Source organism: Trematomus bernacchii, unplaced genomic scaffold, assembly GCF_902827165.1.
Source record: "Trematomus bernacchii unplaced genomic scaffold, fTreBer1.1, whole genome shotgun sequence".
Taxonomy (NCBI): Eukaryota; Metazoa; Chordata; class Actinopteri; order Perciformes; family Nototheniidae; genus Trematomus; species Trematomus bernacchii.
The window spans coordinates 10,228,460-10,256,317 of NW_022987477.1; the positions used below are offsets into that span (position 1 = coordinate 10,228,460).

General features: G+C 43.4%; 1 pseudogene; it reads left to right on the plus strand.

Annotated features, from left to right (window-relative positions):
* Nucleotides 1–4,225: 4,225 nt before the first annotated feature.
* LOC117498009 overlaps nt 4,226–27,858 on the plus strand; it is a 92,403-nt pseudogene continuing 68,770 nt past the window's right edge.

Sequence of the window (27,858 nt, forward strand, 5' to 3'; positions counted from 1 at the left end):
TGTGAGCAAGCGAGACAGAGAGAGAGAGCGAGCGAGCGAGAGAGCTAGGGAGGGAGAGAGCTGGGGGGGAGGGAGGGAGGGAGAGAGAGAGCTAGGGAGAGCATACCTTTATCTATTTAATATAGATAAAGTAAGAAATCATTCCAATGTGTACTATAGGACAGTAAGAACAACAAAAAACAGTTTGAAAGGGGAGTAAAATAAGCATACATAAAAAGAAAAAATGCTAACTAGGTAACATAAGATAAGAATAAACAAGTTTAAATGATTTGTTATTGGTTGTGACCATATTCTAAAGATGTTTGGATTATTGAAAAGTATACAGCTCTCTTTCATCTGAGTGTTGAGAGCTGTATCCATCAATTCATGTTGTGCTCAAAGTGCTCCAGATTGATGCATTTCACTTCAACATTTAAAAATAATCTTCCTGGGGGTGCATGCCCCCGACCCCCCTAGAGGAGGTGAGGCCCGTCCACCCCCAAATAAAGCAGGTTAAAATAATTAAATTGCATGCATGTTCTTTTAGTAAACACTGAAAACGGGTCCCACAGACCCAAACAGCACACAGAGGTTAAAGGTCAGCATATAATAATGTGAAAATGTGCTAAATATATACACTGCAAAAAAGAAAGAAAAAGAGGAGTAAAAGTAGCCCCCGACTTGTTTTATTTTTTAAAAGTAGCTCTCACCCTAAAAAAGGTTGGTGACCCCTGTTCTAGAGTGATATGTGTGTGTAAAATGCATTCAGTAAAAACGATTGCATTTATCCCAGAGTAAGAGTCATTCCACATTTCCCCATAATGTCCGTTTCAAAGAGACGGCATTATGACGACGCGAGGCCCCCCCCCGAGAGCGGGCCGCGTTGCGTTCATGGACAGAAGAAGCTCCGATTAATGCCTCTTTCTCTCTACGAGAAAACAGCATTATGGCGGAGCGCGCCCTCTCACGGGAGCGTGCCGTGGTGCGTTCAGGGACCTCAGTGAAAAATCGGCCGTTTTTTTCTCTGAGTGGAAGAATAGAAAAACGGCCCTTTCTGTGTCAGCCCCCCATGGGTCAAACTTCCTTTTATGGAGGGTTTGACGGCGGAGTGGGCCACCAGAGAGTACCACAGCTTCATAGCTGCGGCTCCGCAGCTGATTGCACATCCCCAAACACAATGTTATGGGGAATGGAAAAGCAGTGGTGTATTAACAGAGCGGATGGACAGGACACTGAGACTGGGTTATTCACTCCAGTTTTGCAGCATCCCTCCTCCGTTCAGAGGCATGAGAGAGACAAATCTGTCATCCCAGGAGGAGATAGGTTTCCTCTCGGCATGTGCACTCTCAAGTCAGAGAGAAGGGGCACTATTCCCTGTACTTCCTGGTTCCCAAGAAGACAGGATAATTCAGGCCCATTCTGGATCTTCAATGCCTGAACCAGCTACTCCCTATCCCCACGCACGTTCAGCCACGACGCTGCAACCGCTGCAGGACCATGGCATGGGGGTGTTCTTTTATCTGGACGACCTCATAGTCATGGCCAGGTCCAGGGAATGGGCAATGTTTCACACAGCCCAATTGATCATACACCTAACCAAGTTGGGTTGAAAAAGAAGTTGCGGTCAATTGGAAGAAGAGCTCCCCCATACCTCACCAGCAGGTAGAATATCTGGGGGTGATGCTCGATGCAGGCAGACTACGTGCCACCCTGACAGAAAGCAGACAGGCATCCCTGCTGCGGGCAATCTGCAGGCTGTGTCAGGGGGCGACGGTGACAGCTTTGATCATCATGCAGACTTTGGGTCTCATGACGGCTGCTCACTCCGTAGTGCCACTCGGACTGCTGCATGCACGTCGCATGCAGAGGTGGTTTACCGGCCTTCGTTTAGATCTTAAGACACAAACGACGTCTGGTGACCATCCCCCCCCCTCAGTAGAGAGCAACCTCCGATTCCCGAGAATCTGCGGAGGGGAGCTCCACTGGGGCAGGTAACCTCCTATATCACAGTCTTCACAGACGCTTCAGTGACAGGATGGGGGGGGACGTGCCTAGAGAGAGCTGTGGGTGGTTGCTGTCCTCTGGCAGAGGCGCGGCACAGCAACCTCCTGGAGCTGCAAGCAGTGATGTTGGTCCTACAGCACTTCAAACCCTTAATACAGGGCAAACATGTGCTAGTAAGGAGCGACAACCGCACCACAGTGGCGTACATCAACAGGCAGGGCGGAGTCCGCTCAATAGCCTTGTTGACCGCAGCAGAGAACCTGTGGCTGTGGGTTTCACAGATTGTGTTGTCTCTAAGGGCCCTGCACATCCCGGGACGGGAGAACGGGGGGGCCGACCTCATGTCAAGAGGCGGACCCCTGCCATACGAGTGGAGGCTTCACCCGGAGGTGGTGAAGCAGGTCTGGACTCAGTTCGGTAGAGCAGAGGTGAACCTGTTCGCCAATCGGCGCAACAGCCACTGTGCCCTGTGGTTCTCCCTGGCTCGGTGGGACAACCCGCCCTTGGGGGTCGACACATTTGCACACGAGCCATGGCCAAGAAAGCTGCTTTACGCCTTTCCACCGCTGCACCTTATCCCCCCACTCCTGGAGAGGGTGCGGCGGGAACAGCTGTCAATCATCCTGGTGGCCCCAGATCGCCGCCTGGCGCCGTGGTACGCGGGGGTAACACAGATGATGGCGGGCCAGCCCTGGGCAATTCCTCAGGTCTGGGGAGCGCTGTCTCAGGAAGCAGGTGCAATAGGGGCGTTACCCACTCTGGGCCAACCTCTCCAGGCTTGGCTCCTGAGAGGGACAGGCTGAGACAGGTGGGGCTGTCTGATAACGTTATTCAGACTATCCAAGCAGCAAGAGCAGAATCCACCACAGCTTGTTACAGGCCAAAGTGGGCGGGATTCCGGCGATGGTGTGAAGGAAGGAGTCTAGAGCCTCTGTCGTGCACGCTGGGCTCTATTCTTACCTACTTACAGATACTGGTGGACAGGGGGCTGGCTCATTCCACAATGAGGGATTTGGAGGCAGGTCAGCCTTCAGTCAGACGCTTATGTGTTTTTGCAGGGGGTCAGGAGGCAGCGCCCAGTAGTGCACTCCAGACGGAGTCTCCGCACAATTTTTTCCTCCTCATCCAAGTTGCGGCCCCGACTTCTCCACGGTTACAACCGGATGGGAGGAAGTGGGGATGCAGTGGATGTTAGCCAAAAGCCGGTCAGGGACGGTGTGGTGGGTCGATGTTGTTGGACGACAGGGCGTTTATACATCGGGGCTCCGCCCACTGTACCCATAGAGTCCAGTAGAGGGCGGAGCCTGTGTGAGATATAACGGGGGGTTACGTATTGTAACCCTAGTTATATAAGCACAGGCGGAGCCCTCTACCTGGGGGCCCTGTCTTTCCTAGTCCGCTCGCTGAAGAGTGTATAGGATAGTGGGGCGGCGGGTGTAGCCGCCTTATATACTGTGGGCCTGCGCCTGCATTCAGGTAGGCTCGCCCCGATTGGCCGGCTACGTTTACGTAAATTCAGTAGGTGAAAGCACGCACAGCATGATAGAGAGTAGTACCCATAGAGTCCAGTAGAGGGCTCCGCCTGTGCTTATATAACTAGGGTTACAATACGAAACCCCCCGTTTCATGAAGTGAAGGAGGTTTTCCTTCTATAAACCAGCTGTGGGCAGCAGATACTGTGAGTGTCACGGACATGAATTCGTAGATCAAGGCAGACTGGTGCACACACTCTCCTGTTCTGCCAATCCGGTGCTTAAACAAATATAGCTCTACACCCCTGGCCGAAATGTCCTTAAAATGAAGTCAGAGTTCGACATTTTAATTCATGTCCTGCCAACACTGGCAGGACAGAAGGCGACACGCCCGTTCTAAGCCGTGTCCCTCACTCCTCACATCCCAAGCTGCATCCTCAAAAAGTGTATTATGTTGTTACATCGTTTCAGATGTTATGTTTCAGTTGTGCTCTTGATAAGCCATTAAAACAGTAAAAACACGTTCAGTTTCCTTTTGCCTTTTGTGTCTCCTGTACACCAAAACATACCCATCTGTGATGGAAAAAGAAAGTAATCCAAAAGTAATCTGATTACGTTACTTTAACTGTATTCGGATTACTTTCAGAGCCATGTATTCAGTAATCAGTAACTGATTACATTTACAAAGTAACCCTCCCAACCCTGTCTATTTGGTGGTAAAGGGTGGCAATTAAACAAGCAAAAACATCAGGGTTTGTTTTTTTCAGGTAATGATATCCATTCAGGGAGGTGAGTGTGAAGTTATCCAGGCTTTGTTTGCCAGGATTAAGCGAATGAGCAGTCACAGCAAACACTAACATTGATGTAAATTAAACATCAATCAGTTGACAGCCCTAATATATACATATTTGTCAAGTTGAACCCCTCGTGAGGGCACTATGTGTAGTTTAACAGTGTATTCCCAAAGTCTTCATTACACACGGCATCTATTGCACGTCTGTCCGTCCTGGGAGAGGGATCCTCCTCTGTTGCTCTCCTCTAGGTTTCATTAACTGTGGTGTTTCTTTGGAAGTTTTTCCTTGTACGATGTGAGGGTCCAAGGACAGAGGGTGTCGTATTGTCGTATTGATATTCTGTAGAAATTGTAAAGTCCACTGAGACAAATGTAACATTTGTGATATTGAGCTATATAAATAAGCATTGATTGATTGATTGATTACTCCTGCTGTCTTTAGGCTTTGAGCTGCAGTTCCGCCTTGGTCCTACCCTCCAGGGTAAAGATGTCCAGGTTTACACCAACTACCCTGCAAAAGGCCACAAGTTCGATCGCCTTAAGTTTCATCCTTTGGACTGGTTCTACCCGAACGGATGGGAGGATGACTGTGATAAATACTGCAGACTGGACCTAATCGTAGCTGGATCCTATCAGTACTATTTCTCCTGTGGGTAAGTCACTTTGTTGCTGCTACCGCATTCATATATTCACTATTTAGTGAACATTGAATGTCAAATGCTTAATATTTATTACCAATATTAAGAATTACTAATATTGCAGTCACTTCCCTAACTTAATAAGGTTGTTAATCTATATGCACTAAGTAATTTGTGGATATGTTATGTGTGCACAATACTTTCATAAACAAATGAAAAACAAAGGATATGCAATCCAGTCTTATTTTTTCCAATATTTGAAAGAGAGTTCTTGAGTCCCTCTTTCATTATCCCCCCAAATCTTTTTAATTGTATAGAAATGTCAAAAGGCATGTTTGAGGGAGTCACTCACTATTTATCTGATTAGCTGGTAAACTTATGTATTGTATCCCTACAATAATAAAAGATTGTGATTCATTTATACTGAATTGAACCTAGATTTCTATTTGTGGTAATTTAATATGTGAGTTGTAAACATTCTTCCCATTTTTATTTTCCGTCCTTTGCACCACGTTCTTTATTCCATTTGTCGTATATGTTTTCTAGCAATTCTTCATTGTTCTCAGCTTTGGTAAGAATATAACATACAGCTAAAAAACAGCTGCTGCAAAAGACGATTAGTAAGTACTAATCGTCTTTTGCAGCAGCTGTTTTTAATATTCTCTCTGTTGAAACTCTTTCCAAGGTAAATATTTTCTGTTTTGCAATATATTTTTGCAAATATTTCAGAAATTCAGTCTTGAGGTTAATATTTATTCTGAAGTTCCTCAAAAATAAGTACTGAATTCTCGTTTTTGATATCTTTTACTGAATTCAATCCACTCACCCAGTGTGTCCCATACTGTGGCTGTATCACTTCTACCTGCCTGTGTGACAGAGCGTGGACTCTGTTTAGCAAGATTGTGTTTGTTAGGGTTAGTTAAGCCAGATAACAAAAACAAATCCAGTTTATGTTGAGCTTCGTAGTACAGGCCTGTGGTCGATTGGGCACGGCATCCTTGTACCTCTGATTTATCTTCCCATAGTGCCGAGAAATAACAAAAAACGAAATCTATCACTTTGGAGCGCAGGCCAGTCTGGAGAGAGGGCCAATGTGTGTGTTTAGGAACCAATAACCAAACCGCTACAGAATCAGCTACAACTATTTCTTAACCTCTTAAGCACGGCGGTCCCCCCATTGGACCCCTCCCACCGTTTTTTTTCCGAGATAATATCTCAGGGCTTCTTAACATTTATGAAACTATTAATGTGTCGCACCAGATTAACGGGAAGAATCTCAGCTAACTGAAGATATGAACCATTTTTACCAAAACAAAACACAAGTCTCATAAGAAGCGTCTAAATGACCCCTGAGTGAAAAAATTCTAACGCACTGCGGCACACAATTCAAGATAAAGATACCCTTATTACTTATCGTAGCTGCACATACAATATAGCCGATTAAAGCTGAGACTCCACAGATTATTTAGGTTTAGTATCATCACTGAGCGATCCGAAATTGCGACAGGGGAAGCAAACACAGACATCACAACACGTACCTTTACGGAGCATTTACGGCAGATCGTCTCACCGTAGCTGTCAATTAGGTCAAAAGACGTGTTCAATGGCATTAAAACGAAAAAAAAAAAATGCTACAACTGTTGATCCATAGGTTGATAATGTACCTGTGCCTTTGAAAAAATTATTTATAATCCATAATTCCATTTTTTATGTAAAAATCGGAGCGGAAAAGTTAGCTGCTAATGGTAGCCACCATTCCGGTTTTGGTAACGCGTCACTCTCACTCCTTATTTGTTAACGTTTTGGTGTGTATATAACTTTCCCTCGATTCCATTGGCTCTAGCGGTTATAAAGAGATTTCATTCATCAAAATCGAGCAAGGGGGGCCAGAGATAGGTCAAATCCACCCAAATGACCCCAGAAGTGGGGTTTTTTGGCTAAATATCTCTAAAAAGGTCAAATTTCACTTGTTTTGCATCAATCTTGATACAGGGTACTTATTATATGTTGTACTTTGGATTCCTAAAGCTTTTAGTCTACTAACCCATCATCCAAGGGTAGTTTTCACTATAAGTAAAAAAGAATTTTTGGACGGACACTATAATTTATATAGGCCTCGGCCCATTGGACAAATGGCTTGACAAGCTCAGGTTCGCAAAGGAGACTGGTATGTACAAACTAACAAACTGACAAGTCAATTCTATAATTCAGTAGGGAGTTTGTTCAACTCTGTTTAAACTTGGAATCAAATTTCAGGTGACCGGATTACAAGTTGACAGCTTTAAATACAAGTGTTAATGACCAACAAGAAGCATTTTAATCCGATCACTCACTATTGCCTCATGATTAAACAAAGAAAGGGATTTTGTAAACCAATAAATATAGTGTGTTTTAGATGAATTGACAAGCATGTGGATATGAGGGATGATAAGTACAGCTAAGTACAGTACTTAGAGCAGTCCATTTGTGTTACAAATAGGAATGTTAATGTCAAGTTTAAACAGGGTCTTTGGTGCTTTTAGCACATTGTTGTGATTCTCTATACTGCAGCTTGACTGAATGGTCCAATCTTAATGCTCTCATCAACCATTGCTCTGGCAGCAGGCGGCTGTTTTCATGGAAATAGCTCTGATAAACATTGTAAACTATCTGTCAAGATAGGCAGCAAAGAAGTACTGTAAAACATTTTTTGGAGTTAAATTACAGTAAAGTTCTGTTCATTGACACAAAGATGTGCTAATTCAGTGCAGAAAGTTCAATTTATATATGCCAGAACCGTTCAACTGCATTAAAACTGTTATAAATATAAACAGTTAGAACAAAATATAGAAAATGGTTATCAATTCCAAATGACTTGTGCTGTAGTCCTGTTACCTTGTCTGACCTCCCTTATATTACCTATTGTTGGTGTCTTTGAATATGACAAAATAATGACTGATTTAAAAAATATATGATTTACTTCATTTATCTTACGTTCCACGTAACTTTTGCCTCTGCTCTGCGTAGGCTACAACATGGTTCACTTCAGCCCGCTACAAAAGCTTGACATGTCGGGCTCCTGCTACCCCATAACTGATCAGCTGAAGTTAAACCCTGACTTTTCACCTGAGGGGAAGCACTATACCTGGGGAGACATTGGTAATCTGGTGGAGACACTGAGAAAAGACTGGAACATGCTCTGCATCACTGATATGGTCTTTAATCACACAGGTAAAGTCACTGATGGATTACTGAATGATGGCTGTGTCATTAATTGCTCATTTAATGTCCCTTTCATACTGAATATCTTTCTCTTATATTGTTTACGTGCTCTGCTGTGATCACTGGGCAGCAGTTGAGTCTGACAATTTGTAATTTGTAACAGATTTTCTAAAGGCTCCATACTGTGCATACATTACTAATCTTATAAATAAATGATATCCAGACTAGATTTATTCACTTCATGCAAAGAGTTTGAGTCTGCATCAGCTTTTTTAAGTTGATGCAGTTATTAACAATATTTTTGAATCTTATAAAGTGTAATTTAAATGTTGACAGATTCTAAGAAGCCTCATTCAGATTTGAACACACTTCCCAAACTACACCTTACTTATCCAAATTTGACTTACATGTACTGTTGTACTGTAGTTCCTCTAAAGGAGTTAACTTTCTCAGTTTAACAATTACTTCTGAACTTAAATTGTAATGGTTAGAAGAACTGCTGATACAGGCCATACAACCTAATTTGTTTTAACAAGGCCAGTCATTAAGAACACATTCTTATTTACAAAGCACCCTTGCAAAAGGCAAAGCCTCTTTCGGGAATGTGTGTAATACGTGTTCCTCTGTGCTGTATCCTATTTGTAGCTGCTGCTGCAGTGACTGATGAGTGAAAAGTTATCTTGTCTTATTTTTAAAAAGGATAGTGGCAGTGCTGTGTAGGGAAAATAACCCAGTTGGCTTTTCCAGCAGGCAGCTGGGGCTGTTGCATCACCTTCTCAGTTTCCTCATTGACATTTCGTCTCCATTCATGCTGAAGGTCAAATACATAGATAGACTGGTATTGGCAACAGGGTGGACTTTGTCTGGAAATTACAGCCAGACTCCAGAGAGAGAACATTCCCACTCACACATAGTGAGTTGATGTTTACAATTGTAATCATCAATATCATTTGAATTCAGTTTTAACCCTAACCCTTTTATAAAGTCTATTTTTATATAGCCCAATATTTTCACAAATTCAGTGAATACACGTAGTTTACAGAGATGCTGTATGCAAAACCAATGTGAGTTTGGAAAAATGCACAGTATAATCTATTTTAGTATACCCTCAACAATTGAATTATGATCAGTGGAAGTGGCCATGACACCTCTCCTTTAAAGTAATTTTCCCCCTAAAAAAAAAAGCCTATTTTATAAAGGCCCGCCCTAAAGTACATTTCTGCCTACGCTACTGCTTCAAAGGCGCATGAAATCAAACATTTTAATTATTTGTGCCATGCAGTGGGCTGGTGTTGAACTTAATTTATCCTGTGCTACGTCAGAAAAATATGTTTTGCTAATGCAGCAGAGAGGCGTGGCTTCCCAACGGAAGCAGACTGCGGTTAATGGGGCTTGCAATGTTGCCTGAATAAAAAATCATTGCTATCTCTTAACTGGTGGTCGGTCCCCAGGAGCTTTAACCACTCTCCTGGGGAAACAGCCTCCGAGGGACGGGTAGGATTAATTGTGTTTAATGGTGTGGTTTAATGGTTCATGAACAAATTATTACATAATGATTTATTAATATAGGATCCTCCATGCCGTTCTCTATTAACTCACCATTATCTACTCCTCAATTACAATTTTTAAGTGAAGTACGTATGTATGTTTAATCAATTATAAAGTTGTTCTTGTTTTGTTCCTCATTGGTTCCTCACTGAACTAATCAACAACTAGTATTTTAGATACTCTAGATCACATGTGTCAAACTCAAGGCCCGGGGGCCAAATCAGGCCCGTGGTGGATTTAATTTCGGCCCACAGGATAATTTGTAATTACTATTAGATCTGGCCCGCCGGTATATTGCACGCACACCTTCACTCAATCCTGAGGATCTCCTCAGCTCAGAGCCTGACCCCAAACATTGATGAACTTGCACCCAAGATGAGATGCCAAGTATCTGAACTAGCATCACAGAGCAGCAAACTGAGTTTCAATGGATGTTTCCTTCTTCACTTTCTTTCTTGAGACATGTTTTTTCTTTGAGGGAAATTGGTTTTTTTAAGCTGTTGTTGGCCTGAGGAAAAATGTAATCATAAGAAATGACTGCAGATAGAGCCATACGAAATGAATGCAACTGATTATTTAATGTTGTTTTTATAGGCAATCATTTAAGCTTTGTTAGTTCCAGGTTTAATATGTGCAATAAGTTCATTTCAATAAGTTTTGCAATAAACATTGAACCAGTCCGGCCCTCGACTAGTACCCATTTTCTTTTCTTTTGGCCCACTGTGTATTTGAGTTTGACACCCCTGATCTAGATCTATAAAAGTTGAACAGAAGTTACTCATTATGTAATGATTCACTAAGTTTCTCACTCGTGCCTAATCATTTCCCAGTTACCTTTTAGATTTGTATGTACTGTATTGTTAAGTGTTTCTTCTTGTTCATAAGCCCTGATTGTAGTTCGACTTATTATTTCAGTCACGTGAACTCAGAGCAGAATGGACTGTTCAATGACATCTGTGTCTAGATTCCACTTTGAAGATACTCATCCATTCAATTTCATGGTTGCACCACAAGATGACGCTTCCTTCATAGAACACACATTAACCAGCTTTTTTAAAATGTTAGGCTTTGGTCTACAGTTTGTTATATCACTTATAAACAGAGGGTCATTTTAATTTAAACTTCAGTTGGACTCAACTTTACAAAACTATCTTTTTAGGTATCTGGTGCCATACAAGCTTTTAAGAAAATTAAAAGACTGACAAGATTGACAATATAAATCCAAACCTTTTAACTTACAAATCACTTTCCTTTTTAGAACAGCGACTTTCTTTACATATTTACTAATTGCTTTCTTACTCTCTTCTTCTCTTCTCCTCCACCCACCATCCTGTCCTTAGCGGTTAGCAGTGAGTGGATTCACCAACATCCTGAGTGTGGTTACAACCTGGTAAACTCTCCTTATCTGAAACCAGCTTGGTTTCTAGACAGAGCTCTGTGGCACCTAAGCTGTGACATAGCTGATGAAAAATATGATAAACGAGGAGTGCCAGCTCTTTTTCAAGACGATCGGAACATGAACGTAAGTTTGCATATTTCCTATTGTGGTACTATAGATCTTATTTTACATAACTTTTAAATATTTTTTTAAATCAGAGACCACCAGCTTGTGTTAAAACCCTTTGGAAGATAAATGTTAACCGAGCAATCAAAACAGCTATTTTGCTTATGTTTTTTGGTTCTATGACAGGGGTGTCCAAACATTTTTCACTGAGGGCCACATACAGAAAAATATACGAAGGGCTGGGCCAATCGCTAGCCTCATAAGTTACATTACATTACATGTCACTTGTTTGATGCTTTTATCCAAAGTGACTTACATACATTCAGTACTTTGGGCAATCCCCACGGGAGTGTCTTGCCCAGGGACACAACGACATGATGAAAGCAGTGTGACTCGAACTTGCTCTCCCCTGATCCAATGATCAGCACATTATCCCACTGAGTCACAGCCTCATAAGTTAAGTTAGCAAAATCAATCAAATGTAGGTAAATGACGCTTGATAGTTGAATGTGCTGATAAGACCAGCCTTCATCCCAGCTCTCCAGAGGGTTTCATTTATTTGTTACAAACAGTGTTGGCAGCTCATCACTTAAAACAGAAGCCTCAGATTGCTTATAATAAGGGGAAATAGGAAGGGAATATTTCAAGCTTGTTATGATAATAAGTTATTGGGCTTTTTTTATCAACTAAGATTTGTTAGAAAATGTTCTCAACTTGAATTGACTGAATTGATTTGAAAAGTAGGCTTATTAACACAAGAATACTGTGTGATATATTTTTATTTATGAAGTACAATATAAGACAAGCACAAGTTTCAGGTATGGGACATATTCCATTTTACTTTTAGAACTTGCTACGGGCCAATAAAAAATGGACCACGGGTCGCAGTTGGCACCCGGGTCGTAGTTTGGACACCCCTGTTCTATGACAACAATATCTATAAACATTTCACCACACTTACTGCAGTCATATGATATATTTGCATTGCCCCCCTGCTATTTGTATTATCTCTTTGTTGTTTGTGTTTATCTCTTTTTAAATTTGGCCTGGTCAATCTGCTCCCACCAATGTTCATCTTCTCCATTTGCTACAGTGATGTCACCAAAATGTCGATTTAAAAGTTCAAAGAGGATCAACTTTGAGGGCTCGGGACAGTCATTGGCTGGATAAAATAGTTTTATAATAGTGTTTAGTTGTCTTTGCTCGAGATGCTGCTCATTTAATTTGATTGGGTATTTGCCAGAGGTGTGGACTCGAGTCACATGACTTGGACTCGATTCAGACTCGAGTCACCAATATGATGACTTTGGACTCGACTTGACAAAATCACAAAACACTTGCGACTCGACTTGGACTTGAACACCAATGACTCGGGACTTGACTTGGACTTGAGCCCTCTGACTTGAGGTGACTTGATCATTTAATTCAGAGTTCTCCAACACGCCGATCGCGAGATGCCGTTAGAAGGGCAGACTCCCGTCAGGGAGAGCAGAATCTCCAGCCGCTGCAACTCTTGCTGAGAATCCTTGCAGGCAGGGGCGGGTCTTTATTTAGCTGGGCCACCATGCGGCATATGTGAGGACACACTAGGATCATACCATTATGTGAAAGAAAGGTGGGGGGCAGACGCTCCAAAGACAGCAGGTGTAGTGGTACAGGCCAGCTACACAGAGCGACGGGGAGACAGATTTAAATGCAAGCGCGTCGGAAAAAGTCAAGAAATTAGCGAAAACCGAAAAAAGAAGCAGCATCTGGCTGCATTTCAATGATATTGGAGAAAGCAAAGCTGAGTGCAGGATTTGTAAAATGAAAATAACCTTCAGAGCAGGGTTTTGTTTTGGTAACCACTCAGGATTTATTGTCAGAGGTGGGAGAAGTTCAGATCTTGTACTTGAGTAAAAGTACCAGAGTGTAGGAATACTCGGTTACAATAAAAAGTCCTGCATTCAAAATGTTACAAGTAAAAGTACAAAAGTATTAGCATCAAAATACAGTTAAAGTACCACCTGCAGAGGGATCTAGATTCAGGTGTTCTTTTCCCCATAAAGACCGCCTCGCTGCACATTATCCCTTGCATAAAGATAGGTTGTGGGTCCCTTATAACATGTTGTACACAGTGGAAATAAACATTCTGGTTACCTCAACATCAGGGATCTTATACATTAAACTCCTTCTGAATCAAACCGTCACGGTAGCCTTACCTTACTGATCCCTCTTACAATAGAAGAAAAACACGTTACTTTACCAGCAGAGAGAAAATGGATTATTAAATTATGAATGTGACTAATAAAGAGCAGTTTGATTATTAAGTATTATTCTGTTGATCGATGTCATTACATTTGGTGAAAAGCACATAATGACTTGTTTAAGACTCGTTTTGTCAAAGTGTAGGACTTGGACTTGACTTGAACTTGCCCATCCTGACTTGAGACTTGACTTGGACTTGAGCACAAAGACTTGAGACTTGACTCGGACTTGAGCGCAAAGACTTGAGACTTTACTCGGACTTGCAAAACAATGACTTGGTCCCACCTCTGGTATTTGCTAAGATGGTATTTATTTTAAAGGAGATATCAAGCAGTCACCATAAACAATGTAGATAATACCATACAGCACAAAATTAAATATGCTTTCTAAAGAAAACATTGAGATTAAACACCTTGGTCGATATTGTTACCAACCAAACTGCTGGTAAAAATAATGCAGTTCTATTTCATCCTTACTGACCGCCAGAGGCGGTGCTTTAGCACTGGATATCTTCTGTCTCTCGCATGCGTAGGTCGAATATTTATATCAACAAAGTCACGTGTGACCTCGTATGACCCCGGAAGGCATAAGTTCCGGTGTTGTCAACGAGTTCAGTTCTTTTTCATCTTCTCGCTGCGCAGGTTACTACTTTATGAGTAGAAGCCAAGCTAGCTTATTGAACATTCTAGCTCATCGCTACCTGTAGCCTTGCGGTCGTCTCGATCGGAGCTGCGGGCTAGAAACGCTCGCCCTCCAAAGGCTGCGACGAGCTGTCCGCCCTCCCAAGGGAGGGGACCGCGGTGTTCACCGCTCAGACCCCAGGAGCTCCGGACCGGTAAAGAGCGGACGCTCCTGCACGTCAGCCGGTGAGATCGCTACCATTTATCGCTGATTGTGCTATCTATTCTCAAGCTAATGAGATAATTGTGTACAAGTTAGCCGAGGGCTCTCGCTAATTTGTTACTGCGCTAGTGAAGGAGGTCTGCTTCCCCCTGCATGATGCAGTTCGCGTTCCTGTTCTTCGTCCTTTAGCAGTTGGTTCTGTTTTCAGTTAAGTTTCGTTCAAGAACTGTTACGGCGCTAGTGAAGGGAGTGTTTCGCTCCCCTTTCACTGCACACAGTTGGTTCCTGTTCCATCCTCCAGTTAACTGAGTGCTCTCGCTCAAAGTTAACTTGCTACAGCGCTAGTGAAGAGAGTGTTTCCGCTCCCCTTTCACTGCACACAATTAGTTCCTGTTCTATCCTCCAGTTAGCTGAGTGCTCTCGCTCAAAGCTCTAACTTGCTACAGTGCTAGTGAAGAGAGTGTTTCCGCTCCCCTCTCCCTGCACACAGTTGGTTCCTGTTCCATCCTCCAGTTAACTGAGTGCTCTCGCTCAAAGTTAACTTGCTACAGCGCTAGTGAAGAGAGTGAATCCGCTCCCCTCTCCCTGCACACAGTTGGTTTAATGCCCGTTCCATCCTTCAGTTAGCAGAGTGCTCTCGCTTAGGCTAACTCGCTACGGCGCTAGTGGAGAGAGTATTCCTGCTCTCCTCTCACGGCATAAACCCATTAACTGACTTCATTTTTTCTCACCCCAGTTAGCAGAGTGCTCACGCTCAAGCTAACTACTATTGTGCTCACTCCCCTCCACTGCATATTTGTTTCCTGGCCCAGTTATTTACACTCAGCTGAGTGCTCTAGCTATCGCTAGGTCTAACGGCTCTAACACCTGTATGGCTCCTCTTTAACCAGAGGATGGCCATGACCTTTGCCCCTCTTGTCTTGGCCTCGAGCATCTGAGGGAGGGCCTTTCGGAGGACCCGTGCATGAATTGCACCATCATGCCTCGTGCGGTAAGAGCTGCTAGACTAGCCGAGGTTGAACTACTGACTGAGGGTGGCCTTCCCCCTGCACAGTCGACTCCAGCCCACTCTAGGCGTTGGGCCGCAGAGGTGCACCGCCCGAGAAGAGGACTAAGCCTGATAGGCTGTCCTCCAGGGTGGACCTACTCACTACTGAGCTAGCCCAGGTGAAGTCACTCCCCTTGGCTCTCCATTCTGGTGCCCGTACAGAGCACGCCGCTGCACCCGATCCACTCTCGTCCAGACTCTGCGCCAGGTTTGGCTGGCACAGTCACCCTTACCAGAGACATGTAGGAGCCGGGGGAGCTGTTCGGTTCAGCTGCCGTACAGGTGCTCGAACGCCAGGCAACAGTTCTCAGCTCTTCGCAGAGACATGCCCTCCCCCCGGTAGGCCTAGAGGTTCCGCGTCTGCCTTCCGAGGCCGCTCCCATCCACCGGCTCACCCCGGTGCCCGCCATGGGCCTTAGCGCCCCACGAGGGGGCCGGCCCGCTACGGTCCTGTTAACTCGCCCCCAAGGCAGCCTCGGTATCCGGCTAACCGTCGCCCCCCCAGAGCCAGAGGCCGGGGGGCAAGGTACTGAGGGTCTGGGGCCGGCTGTTGGTTATTTCTCCCAGCAGCAGCTCAACTACTGGGTAGCTCAAGATTCAGACCCCTGGGTCGTTTCCACCTTAAGGCGAGACACCCCAGGTGAATAGGGTAATCTTTTTAACTTAAAGATATCAGCTAAAGATTTCTCCAGTTAATTACTTACAATAAGGCAATTGTTTTTTGTATTACAAGTTTTCTGAAATAGCATGTTTAAATATGCAAATGAACCATTATCTCATGAAATATGCGCATATTTTAACACATTTCAGGAACCGAAATCTGAACTTTGGATAAAGCCAGGATCAAAATTATTGTTTCATTTTGTAGTCATATTAGTATGTAAGGCTTTTACAGAAGGGATTTTGGATATCTCTTTTTATCACTCCATACATTAGAAAATACTGTCAACAGCCCTAAAATATCAATTTTCACCATGTTTTTAGGTATAAAATGTTATATAATTCAGGCTATGAATTATATATGACCAAACCCTTCTGTAAAAGCCTTCATAATATTGATAGGAATATAACTGGAAGGTTTGGTGTATGTACGTGCTACTGAAGTGGACATTTCGAACTCAGAGTAGGAGAAAAAACTCATTTTGAGAAAACGACCTTTAAAGATTGTGTGTGACGCTAGTTAAACCCTCCTGTTATCTGGATGATAGCTTGCGCATCGACGCACTCCGTGAAGGTATTTCATGTTCGGGGTCATTTGTTTTTTGTATAACCTTGCTTTGTGCAAGTGACAATTGTTGTCGTCTTCTCTGTGAACGTTTTTTTTCTCCGTTATTTTGCCATTTTCAGATTTAAATTTCTAGCGGAATGCTAACCAGGAAGTGCTTTAGCACACCACGTGACGCATCTGAACGAATCACGTTGTCAGAAATTGACACCAGCCAATGAGATTTCGTTTCTTGGTTTAAGACCCCTTTGCACTTTCACGATTGGTTGCTGATACAAAGGAAATGACCATATTTGGATCCGATGAGATTGTGCAGGAGAAACGGAGCTTTCCAACGATACCTCTGAAGACATGGTGCAAACAGCGGTCGCGGTACTTTATGTTACGTTAGAATGCTAACTTTTGGTGAATGTAGGAGAAATCTACAGACGCAAATAGACAAACTATAGTAAAATAAACACTTAAATGTGTATTTTGTACGTTTTCCTTCCAAAAGCCTGAAAGAAAACATGTTATGGAATCAAAATAGCACAAAATCTCAAAATTGACCAGTGCAGGAAAAACGATGTTTTTGCCTGCCGTGTCTCGCCTTAACCCAAGGGTACAAGCTTCAGTTCCGACGCTGGCCCCCAGTCTACAGCCGGGTCAAGATGACCACCATCAGCGACCCGGCAAAAGAAATCGCCCTAAACCAGGAGCTGTCAGTCCTCCTTGCCAAGGGTGCAATCGAGCCTGTGGACCCTATCTCACAGCTTCTACTCGACCTACTTCCTGGTAAGGAAGAAAGGCGGTGGACTTCGCCCAATCCTCGATCTGAGGGGACTCAATAAGTTCCTAAAGATTTTACCTTTCCATATGCTGAGCACAGCGGACGTTCTTCGTACCCTGGCCAGGGGGGAATGGTTCACGTCCGTCGACTTGAAGGACGCTTATTTTCATGTGCCGATTGTGCCTCATCACAGGCAGTTTCTTCGCTTTGCCTTCAGAGGTCGTCATTTCAAGTTCAGGGTGCTCCCATTCGGACTCTCCCTCTCCTTAGACGACTGATTAATCTGTGCACCATCCCGGTTACAGACGATCCAGGACACGGCTCTCCTTCTCTCTCATGTCGCCCGGCTAGGCCTCAGGGTGAACATGGAGAAGAGTTGTCTGAACCCCTCTCAGAGCCTAACCTTCATTGGGGTGGCTCTGGACACAGTCACTCAACCAGCGAAAGCAGTGTTCTCGCCCCCACTCCTGGTAGACGTGATGCTTTATTCTAGCAGCAGCCGACTGGATAAGCTGTCCTGCTAAAACTTCTTTTTTTTCCAGCTAGGTGAAGGCAGTGCTCTCGCTCCCGCTCCCTCTGCTGGTAACATGGGTGTAGTTACATCCCTTTTGTGTTCGGCGAGTAGGAGCGTTGCTCTACTCTTTCCGTTCAGCAGGTAGCTGGTGAAGGCTGTGTTCTCACCTACGCTGCATCTGGCATTCGTTATTAACTCAACCAGTGAGGGCGGTGTTCTCGCCCCCGCTCCTGGTAGACGCGCTGATTAATTCTAGCAGCAGCTGCCTGGCTAAACTGCCCTGTTAAATGTCCTTATCTAATCCACCTAGGTGAAGGCAGTGCTCTCGCTCCCGCTCTCTCTGCTGGTAACGTGGGTGTAGGACATTTACATCCCTCTCTGTGTTCGGCGAGTAGGAGCATTGCTCTACTCTTTACGTTCAGCAGGTAGCTAGTGGAGGCTGTGTTCTTACACCCGCTCCCGGTTACGCTGCATCTGGAATTCGTTATCAACTCGACCAGTGAAGGCAGTGTTCTCGCCCCCGCTCCTGGTAGGCGTGTTGCTTGATTCTAGCAGGAGCCGCCTGGCTAGGCTGTCCTGTTAAACTTCCTTGTTTAACCCAGCTAGGTGCGGGCCTGTCCATCTGCTGCACAGACTCTGCTGTGGGACGCCTTGGCGTCTCCCCAACAGGAAGGACCTCTTGTCTCAATTGGAGGGTCGGATGTGGCACCCCGACCCCTGCCACCTCCAGCTGTGGGTCTGGCCACTGGAGGGCCCGACCCACTGCTGAGCGACTGCATGGAGTCTGTCAGGAAGACTATTCTCAAATGCTAGGGCACAATCTCGTAGGCAGTACGAAAACAGGTGGAAACTGTTTGTTTTTTTGACTGGTGCCAAGGGCGAAATGAGGACCCAGTATATTGCTCGGTACCTACGACCCTTGAGTTCCTGCAGTCCCTCCTGGACGACGGCCGGTGTCCCGTTACCGTCAGGGTGTATGTGGCTGCTATATCAGCTCAACACGCAGGGGCTGACAACAGCACAATGGGGAGCCATAGGCTGGTATCCCTCTTTTTAAGGGGGAGCTCTGAGGCTTCGCCCCCCGAATATCCCAAGGGCCCCTACATGGGACCTGCCCTTGGTGCTGGATGCCCTATGCTCGCCTCCTGTTGAACCTTTGTTACAGGCAGAACTGAAGTGGCTCTCAGCTAAGACTGCTTTCCCTCTTGCCATCACCTCAGCAAGCGTGTAAGCGAGCTTCAGGCCTTGTCCGTGAACAGCTCGTGTCTGAGGTGGAACTCAGATGGCTCAGGTGTCACCTTATGGCCGAACACAGCGTTCCTCCCTAAGGTGCTGGCACGCTCTCATTTTAATCGGCCTATCCAGCTGGCACGGTTTGACCCCCATCAGGAGAGGGGGAAGAGAGGTCAAGACTCCTATGCCGGGTGCGGGCCCTTAGATCGTTTTAACTTTGAGAGAGTCAAAAGAAAAAAAAATCTTAAGTTATGAAGCTTTTTGTGTTTGTTTGTTCTTGAATTTATATCATCCCCTGTAGAACACAATCTTTCAGGATCTCAAGCATGTTTCTGAAAGGATTACTAAATAAGAATAAGTGCAAAGTAGAATAAGTGAAAATATTAAGAAAAACAAATAAGAATATCCAGTTAACCTTAAATACAAATAATAGTTAAGAACATAATATTTGACAAGGAGTAAGAAGATTTACATATTTATAAAGTAAATTACCTCCTTTTGAGTAAATTATGGTACAAAATAAAAAATGTTGGCAACAGCCAATAATCAACATGGTGACACCCGATATACTGAACTCCATTCACTTCTTATACATTCTATGATACTGACTCAATCTTCGTTGTGCTTCTATTAAGAAAAGGTATTGATAAAACCGAGACTTCACGGCCAGATGCGGCGTTCGTTGTGGCCGGAGATTTCAACACCGCCAACATGAAGAAGGTTTTGCCAAAATATTACCAACACATCAACTTCCCGACGCGCGGGGAAAACATACTGGACCATGTTTATTCCCCTTTCCGGAATGGATATAAGGCTCTCCCTCGCCCTCCCTTTGGCAAATCAGACCATATCTCAGTACTGTTGTTGCCTGCGTACAAGCAGAAACTTAAAAGGGACAGACCGATTACAAGAACAGTACAACGATGGAGCGAGGAGTCAGATGAGGCACTGCAGGATTGCTTTGCATCCACGGATTGGAGTGTGTTTGAGGACAATAACATCAACACACACACGGACACTGTCATCTGCTACATTGGGAAATGCATCGATGACGTGGTACCGAAGGTTTCTGTACGGACATTCCCAAATCAAAAGCCCTGGGTAAACGGTGAGGTGCGCGGCAAACTGAAAGCACGCACTATCGCGCACATAGCGGGAGATTTGGAGGAGTACAGGAAGTCTAGGTATGATCTCCGAAGAGCAATTAAAAATGCAAAGAGACAGTACAAAGACAAGGTGGAATCTGACTTCAAAGGCTGTAACACTAGGAATATGTGGGTGGGACTAAGGACAATGACTGACTACAAAGGAGCAGCGGGGGGTGCTGCGGGAGTGTCTGCGTGCGCATCTCTCCCAGATGAGCTAAACAGTTTTTTTGCACGCTTTGAGAGCAGCCGGGCTGTGGAGGTACAGAGGGACCAGGAGCTACACTGTCCTTTTGTTTTAAATAGGGCAGATGTGTGTAAATCCTTTAAAAGGGTTAACCCACACAAGGCTCCTGGACCTGATGGCATCCCTGGCCGTGTTCTCAGGGTGTGTGCAGTTCAGCTGGCAGAGGTGTTCACAGACATCTTCAACAGGTCCCTGCTGCAGTCTGTAGTCCCCACATATTTTAAACACTCCACCATCATTCCTGTCCCCAAAAAGACAAAAATCACCTGCCCCAACGACTACCGCCCAGTAGCACTCACCTCCATCATAATGAAGTGCTTTGAGCGGTTAGTCAAATTATTCATCACCTCCTCCCTCCCTGAATCTCTGGACCCCCTGCAGTTTGCCTACAGAGCAAACAGGTCCACAGACGACGCCATAGCCCTCACCCTCCACACTGCCCTCTCACACCTGGACCCGAAGAACAGGAACACATATGTGAGAATGCTGTTCATTGACTACAGTTCAGCATTCAATACCATTGTGCCCTCCAAGCTGGCCATCAAGCTCAGAGATCTCGGGCTCAAACAGCGCCCTCTGTGACTGGATCCTGAACTTCCTGACGGGCAGACCCCAGGCAGTGCGGTTGGGAAACATCCACATCCTCCAACCTGATTCTAAACACCGGTGCCCCTCAAGGCTGCGTGCTCAGCCCTCTCCTCTACTCCCTGTTCACCCACGACTGCGTGGCCACACACAGCTCCAACACCATCGTGAGTTTGCCTGATGACACGACCGTCATCGGCCAGATCACAGACGATGACGAGACGGCGTACAGAGAGGAGGTCGAAAAACCTGACATCTTGGTGCCAGGATAACAACCTCCATCTCAACATCAGCAAAACAAAGGAGCTGATTGTGGACTACAGGAAGCAGCAGGGAGAGGGACACGCCCCCCATCGCCATCAATGGGACTACGGTGGAGAGAGTCAAAAGCTTCAGGTTCCTTGGGGTCCACATCACTGAGGACCTGACATGGTCTCTTCACACCACCACCATCACCAAGAAAGCTCGACAGCGGCTCTTCTTCCTCCGCAGGTTGAGGAGGTTCAAAATGGATTCCAGGATACTCTGCAACTTCTACAGGTGCACGATAGAGAGTATCCTCACTGGCAGCATGACGGCCTGGTACGGCAGCTGCACCGACCTCGATCGTAAGGCTTTACAGAGGGTGGTGAAAACTGCACAGCACATCACCAGGACGGAGCTGCCATCCATGGAGGACCTTTACTCCCAGCGGCTCAGGAAGAAATCACTACGGATTATCAAAGACCCCCATCACCCCAGCCACAAACTGTTCTTTCTGTTGCCGTCTGGCAGACGTTACCGCAGCATCCTGGCAAGGACAAGAAGATTCGGAGACAGTTTCTTCCCGCGGGCAGTGAGATTGTTAAAAAATTGAACTGTTGAAACAACATCAAACATTCATCTGCTACTCAGTAGTATGTATCTAATACCTAATATATATATATCATTCCAATAACTTGTATATAGACTCGTACTGCACTATTCACATCATAACTTTATTTCATTTTATAACTATTATTATTTTTTGTATTGCTCATGCTCTTATTGTTATTATGTTGCATTGTTGGAGAAGCCTGTGACATAAGATTTTCAACTGCATAATTACTCTGTAGCTATGTCAGATTGACAATAAAGAACCTTGAACCTTGAACCTTGAGGTTGTGGTCTTGCAAAAATCTAAAAGGATTTGAAGGACAAGGCATGATATGTTTGAAACCACAAGCTTGGAAACTAAAATCTCCAGAGTCAAAGTCCTGCTTTGTGTAAGGCCACCACCACCATCGACCACCTTTAGCGTAAACTTGTATTCCATTGCTTATCATGTCCCAAAAAAAACAGTTTCAGCTCTTTGAAGTTGATTCAAACTTTCCTAAAATCTAAATATTGTGATATTTTGCTGGTTTGCATCAGTGCCAAAAAGTGGTTGACCACCGTGTTTCCCCTAGAAAACTCCTTCCACACCACAAATAAACAACATACTGTACTCCCACACACTTCCATTCAAAGCTTACCCAACACCAACATTCTGAATTGTACAGGGCTAACACACCCGAGTTCAAATGAATATCACCACAACATGCACTTAATTGTCTCGTATTTACTTGAAAAAGACTGACTTAGGCCAATGTATTCAAGACCTGTTTCACAGCTGACAAACGCTACCGGTTTAGTAATCACACATCTCTTGATATTCCATTTTTTTTTTAGAGAATTCATGTGTGGTGTGTGCACCTGCACTCAGGCTCTGCGGGGCATCCTGTGGCAAGAGGTGTTCTACAGGCTAAGGCTGTGGGAGTTCCTGCAGGTCAGCGTGGATGAAGCTGTGGAGCAGTTCAGACAGCTACTGCAGGCTGGTGAGAACAAATATTTGTATCACACAACCTTTACAAAATTATTTTTCATTATGAACTTAAAAACGCTCATGTGATTATTTAATTGAGTTATTTATTAAGGGGAAAGGTGCATTTTAATGGTTACGGTGTTAGTCGAAACGGAAAAATAGAGATGATAATAACACCTGTTATAGAAGGTATATTGCCTGTGTTTTAAATACCATGAATAACATACTATGATTATTTGTTTAATGATTCTGTCTCTTTGTCTTATGGACAAAATACCAGATGCATACAAATGAATATTCCGAGTGCTGATATGCCGTGTGTATTGATCTTTCTTTATCCAGGTAGATTAGGTGGCAAGTCGACGTCAAGTTCAGATTTTAAGAAGCAGCTGACGATAGTGCAGGACCCTCAACACAGACGCTTTGGAAACACAGTGGACATGAACTCTGCCTTTGATATTTTCACACCTCACAGGTGACCTTTTGCCTTAACAAACTGGACTTTATTTTTTAATGTGACTCGGACATTAAGGTTGGATACTGGGATCAAGATTTTACAGAGTAATAAAAAGATCAACTTTTTTGTTGATGATTCTGTGTGGTGAAATATGTTTTAGAATATGTATTAACAAAGTGTCTTGAAAATATTTAAATCAAATCTGTCCATGCAGCAGATTTTGATTTACAACCAAATATCCCCGATTTTTGTCTTTTTTTCAATCATACCATTTGTGGCATGAAATCCTGGAAAAATAGGATATTCTGTAGTCAGTGTTTAAACTGACCATTTCTTTGTTATTTTGGTGACGGTCGACCTTCTGAAGGTGCAGCATTCACATCTGCCAGATACCTTCACTCTTAGTAAAGTCAACGCATTTTTAAATGGATCCTATACAGTTTAATAAATGAGGCCCCTGGTCTTTAAACGTGTTTGAACAACTCAAGCTACAATAAAAAACAATAGCACTAATTGATCCTTAGGCTCATAACAAAAAAATTCTTTCATGATGTTATTCTGCCAAGAGTTAATTATGGCTAACTTCTCTCTCTTCCTTCTCTGTTTCCAGTATGAGCCGATCAGACATCCAGGAGTGTTGTCTCTGTTTCAGAAAGGGACTAGTGGAGATGAACTTGGATTTGTACAAAGAGATGAACGACCATGCCAAGCAGGTGTGTGTGTGCGTGTGCGTGTGCGTGTGCGTGTGCGTGCTCGTGCGCGTGCGTGTGCGTGTGTGTGTGTGTTTGTTTCAAGTGGTTTGGTCAGAAGATCAGATTTATTTTCAACTCATTTATTGCCAAATTTATTTTTGATTCAGAACCCCAACCACTGCTCTTTTATCTCCACATGGGAAATGTATTTTACGAGCGTATTTGTGATCAGGGGCCTAAACTGGGTCCTGTCACAAGGAAGTACCCTCTCTGTTCCAGGTAGGCTTTCTAACCTTCTTACCTATCATAGTCACCATGTGAAACATTTATGGAAACATTTTATAGAATATCATAAATGTAAGAGTCTCGCTATTAATTGTTATCTTAAATAATTCTTAGAATTTGAAAGACATGTATTTTTATTTAAAGTTTTTATAAAACCTTGTTGTATACTATATTTTTATCAACATCTTAAAGTACGTATGTAACTTTGCCTCCTCCAGGTATTTCATTTTCCCATTTAAAGAATTAACCTTTGATGAAGAAATGCAGCTGATGGAGCAGAGGGAGAAGGCATGTCACTTTCTGGCCCATGATGGCTTTGTGGAAGGAAATGACATGCCAAGGAACTTTGCAGAACCAGGTAAACAAACATGTTGCAGCAGTAGATCTGGCGATATGGAGAAAATCACATATTACAATATTTGTGACCAAATACCTCAACATTGATATTGCAACAATATTATATTGTTGACTTTATGGTTTCACAAAAACACTTAACCTAATAACATCAAAATAATTAGCCTCAGAAATGTGAATATAATTATGGTAGGTAGGTAATGGAAAACGTAGAACCGTCAGTAGGTTCAAAACACACCTTTAAACCAGGAAAAGACGATGTTCATATTATATTACAATACTTGAAATCTAAGACAATATCTAGTTTTGTATCATAGTACAGATATAAAATTAATATATGAAGGAAAAAGGCCTTTCCCTTCACTTTTGTATAATGAATATGCTATTAATGAAAATTTCACAAAAATGTTTTGAAGGATAATATTATAAAGTTATTACATATTAGACAGACATGAATGCCAACTGTAACTTGACACTTTTCTAAAATCTGATTTATGACATGAATCAGATGCAGAGAAAGGCCGGCTCGGTTCGCTGACGGCCGGCACCGCTCTTTATTATTATATGTTTTAAACTTTATATATACAGTCTATGGTTTTAAACGGCATCATGTAAGTTGCGCTGACAGGCGACAGAGGTTCACAGGGTTTTTTTTTTTTTTCTGTTTTCTTGTGATTTTATTTTTTTGTTTTGAGAAGTAGAAAATGAAAATCATCCCGTTTTTTAAGTTTAGTAAATCCCTTTTTGACCGTGATAAAGAAAAACGCCTTGTATTTCAATTTTGGTTTTTCAATTTGAAAACGAAAATCAAATATCCAGTCGTTTTTTGTTTTTGAATATCCATTTGTGAAAAGAAAATCCAATGACCAAAACATACACTGACCAAAATAACACATTTTCTCTGTTTTTATCATGAAAAACAACAGCGATTTCATGTATTCAAAATGGCATTTAAAGGGTTACAATCCTGAAAATGATTCAATATTTGGTATTTTTGATTAGGGCTGAAGCTGATTCAAAGATTGAACCCAAAAAAGTGGTGAAAAAAATATTTTAATATAATGTTTTTATCAAAGTATTTAGTTTTATCTCGAATGGTCAATAAGCGTAGTCGATTTGTTACACAGTGAATTAAAGACCCATTTGAAAAATTTGAATTGGAATTCCAAAATAGATCGAGAAAATAGCCTTGTTACAAAAAATCAGGCCATTTGCACCAACACAACCAAAGTTATTGCAAAATGAAACGTGAAAAATAACCCATATGGATACCGGAGGGTTAACATACCTGGGGCCTCATTTATAACGCCTTGCGTAGGATTGACGTGGGAAAGTTGCTTACGTAGTACAAAGCAAAAAATAGGTACAGAAATTTTCCGACATTTTCCGATTCACAAAACATTGCGTACCAGCGAGGGAAGTGCGTACCGGCACTTCCTACGCCTGTTTCCCTTTATAAATCACAATCGACTCGTAACCAGAGTTGCGTTACTTTTATAATTCAGTAATCACACTACAGTTACTAACATTGCCCCGACACGCGTTACTTCGTTACTTTTATAAAATCAGTCATAATCACACTGACAGACAAGAGGGGTTTCCACCGCAGGTTTATATGTACGTAATCTGCACGACTTGCGCGTCCACATATCCACGTGCAGTGCTGCATAAACATGGCAGAGTCAGCGATAACTTTCGAGGGGTGGAGGTATGCCCATTATTTTGAGTTCGTCCGAAGAATAGACAGGAATGTGACGGTGAGGTGCAAACTGTGTCCAGGCCAGAAGCTGTTATACACTGCTGCAAACACCACGTCAAACCTCAACAAACACCTGCAAAGAACACATGCTAAGGTGAAGCTAATAGCTAAGGACCGGACCCCCGAACCCAGAGTGAGGATGTTGTGAGTCGCCGCCGCCGACTCCGAAGCGGCACAAATTAGAATTTGGAGGACCGGTAACCAAAGCAGAGATGGACAGGCTTGTAGCATCCTTCATAGTAGAGGTAATGTTGCCCATTTGCACAGTGGAATCACCATCGCATCGTTCAGAGATATACTGCGCAAAATACAGATAGCAGGAGACAGAGGACAGCCATAGTCAGAGCTAGCTGGATTCATTCTGACTGACTGCATGAAGAAGATCGCAGGAAATTACGACCGAACAGCTAAAAAAGACATCTCACACCGTGTCAGATTTTGGTTATTTTGGGGAGGTCGAGATAAATCATATTGTTTGCTGGATGCAGTTTGAACCAGAGTAGCAGCATGGAGGTCGGATCGTCACCAAAATAAATAAATAAGTGGTCCGAAAAAAGTTAATGACAAACAAATACACATAACCTTCCTCAGGCAGTGTGTTTGTACCGGGGACAGGAGACCCCCCTTGATGAGAAACTGTAAGAAATGATCGGGGAATCCCTCCGGAGTGGAGTCATGACGACTGGATCTGAATTATTTTGTTGTATTTGGTGGTTTGTGTTCCAGCTGTCGATCAGCAACTATATATCCATAATCCACCAGTTAAAGGAAATACAACTAATGTGTTGTGTTATATTAGCTGTACAATTTAACACATATGGTGTTAAACCAGTTTCCATACCTCCTGTGTTTTACGAGCGACTTATCAAGTCTTGGCAAACGGCATAAAACACGATTAAACGTGATAGGATATCAAACCATGCTCGTATCTACAACCTATAGAAATGCAAAACGGCGTCAGTTTAGACGTAATTCTGTCCTCCTGCTTACTGCATCATTTATGAGAAAACATTTCATAACATTAACACAACATATTCGAGGTGGTTTTAAATAACATATCCGTATTTATTTATTTCTCCAAGTTTTTGTGTGCACTGAGGAGTTTCAAACAGGCGTTTGTTTAATCGTTTTAAGATTGGCTTTAATCAATGTTTGAAAATGAATTCTTCATATGATAAATGAGAGGTAACATTTGATTTATTTCCACATATTTCTCTCCATTCTTCCTTCTGCCAACGGTGTCGCAGTTTCTCGTCTCTCCCGTTGTTGTGCTTAGTACGCATGGGTTAGAGTTTGCGTGGAGGACCGCACATTTTCCCGTGAAGCAGTGTTGTAGTCAAGTCACCAATTCACGAGTCCAAGTCACTCTCGAGTCACCACTCTTCAAGTCCGAGTCCAAGTCCGAGTCACCAAGGGAGAGTCGTAGTCGAGTCCGAGTCCAAGTCCGAGTCACCCAAGGAGTGTCCGAGTCGAGTCCGAGTCCGAGTCATCATT